The sequence below is a fragment of the Arachis ipaensis genome, chromosome B06 (assembly GCF_000816755.2).
Source record: "Arachis ipaensis cultivar K30076 chromosome B06, Araip1.1, whole genome shotgun sequence".
NCBI classification, from domain to species: domain Eukaryota; kingdom Viridiplantae; phylum Streptophyta; class Magnoliopsida; order Fabales; family Fabaceae; genus Arachis; species Arachis ipaensis.
In genome coordinates this window covers 22483180-22485302 of record NC_029790.2, presented here as the reverse complement: position 1 = coordinate 22485302, position 2123 = coordinate 22483180, and positions in this window count along the sequence as shown.

Sequence of the window (2123 nt, the reverse complement as noted above, 5' to 3'; positions counted from 1 at the left end):
GCTATATTTGCTTGTTATAGTTGCTGCCATATTGTATTGTGAGTGCTTCCATATCCATATTATTATTGGGTTGGACATTTGTGTCGTTTTCGCTACTAGGCTCTTTCATACTGGCATCAGAGCTTGTTGGTATTTTTCTGGGCCAACCGTGGGGAGCTCTCGACCACTGGGGAGATTTCTGGGAGGAATCAAGTGAGAAAACATAAGATGAGAAAACACCACATCCAACTCAAAACCTTAAGGTGTCAAGTTAATGGGTCTCTCATCTTATAAACTCCTCACTCTTCTTTATTTTTTTTGATGTGGGACTAACTTCAACACTCCTCACACTTGCAACACTAATATTTCTCCGAGTCTCCAACGCCACCTTCCAGGAGCTCCTTTGATGCCAATATGAAGCCACTCCAACTTCAATTTGTTGGAGTCTCCAACCCCCTCCATGTCTTGGCTCAAGTACCCATGACAAGCTCAACACAGCACCTCCAAAACCTCCTCTTGCTGCGTCTCCAACGCCAAGCACGAAGAATGTGTGAAGCGTTTGCATGCAACGACACCTTCGTGCCTCTTTTGTCCAAGGAAGCTTCAATGACGCGTCTCCAAGTGTGCTGGCAGCGACTCCAATGCCTCCTTTTGGCATCTCCAGCACTGCTTTTCTATAGGCCAAGGGGCATGAGTTTTGGTGCTCCAAAGCCCATGCAAAGCGTCACCGTTTGCAGCCTAAAGTACGATTCCTTATGTTACACTTTTGAAACTTCATTTTGGTTCATAGTTCAAGCATATTGCAAGCTATATTTGGTACTTAATTTCATAATTCAATGACACATTCTCAAGCCCAATTAATGAAGCCCACATCCATCACAACAATTGACAAGTCTCATCAAATTAATTGAAGCAAGAAAGGTCTCTAGTGTTAATTAGTTTTTAAATTTACATTTACTTGTAATTTAAATTTCATTTTCATCTAGAATAGGCTATCAATAGAGGATTAGAGCACCTTGGGGATCTCTCTTCTGTAACTCTTCTTTCATTTTTCACTTTCTATTTCATTTTTCATTTCTTTCACATTTTGTAGGATATGATTGGCTAATTTTCTTTTCATTGGGAAAATGAGCTCCATTGAATTTAATGAATCAGTGATTTACTCTTTATCTTCTCTTCATCTTTTATTTTCTTTAGAAAGAATCTTTGTTTTTCATTTCAATGATTCAAATGTCTTGGAAAAGAATTTGAATTTAATTTGAATCCTATGAGAACTTGGAAAAGGGATAATAGGAATTTAGCTTGAAGATCTTTCTCTTAATTATTGTGAATTTGGGATTGGGATTGATACGTGACATTTAATCAACCCATATCTTGATTAATAAAATTGTGTGGCTCTAAGTCAAAGACCAATATTCATCTCTTCTCATGAACAATTAGATCAAGGAATTGACGATTGATCAAGTTAAGAGAGATTGAATTACTAAGAAATTGGAATTCAATCACTTATAATTTGCCAAGAGATCAATGACTGTATGATTGAAGATTGAGATGAACACTAATTAATCCAGAGAATTCAATATCTCTGTAGCCCAATAATCTTCACATTATTCTCTTATTCTCTTTCTTTATTAATTGCTTTCAATTAATGTTCATTTACATTGCTTCATTTACTTTCTTGTACTTTATTATTCTTTCACTTTACTTTCTAATCATTTACAATCTTGCAATGCAATTTAAGTTTCCAGCAATTTACATTCCCGTTCTTTACTTTCTAGTCATTTAATGCTTTCATTTACTTATTTCTCAAGTCATTTAAATTACATGCTTCTACTATCAATTGTTCATCATTAAATTGTGAATTGTCTAACTAGAATACTCATTCAATCATTGCTTGTTTTAATTTCTTAATCTTCATGGGAACGACAACCCACTCACCGTGGTATTACTTGATGCGATCCGGTGTACTTGTTGGTAGTTATGCGAAAATTTCGCATAAAGTTTTTGGCGCCATTGCAAGGGATTAATTGTGATTAACAACCACCACATTAGTTGATTACCTAGATTAGACATTTTTTTATTTTTTTTCTATTTCTAAAAAAAATTTAATTAAATAAAAAAATAAAAAAAATTTCTTTCTATTC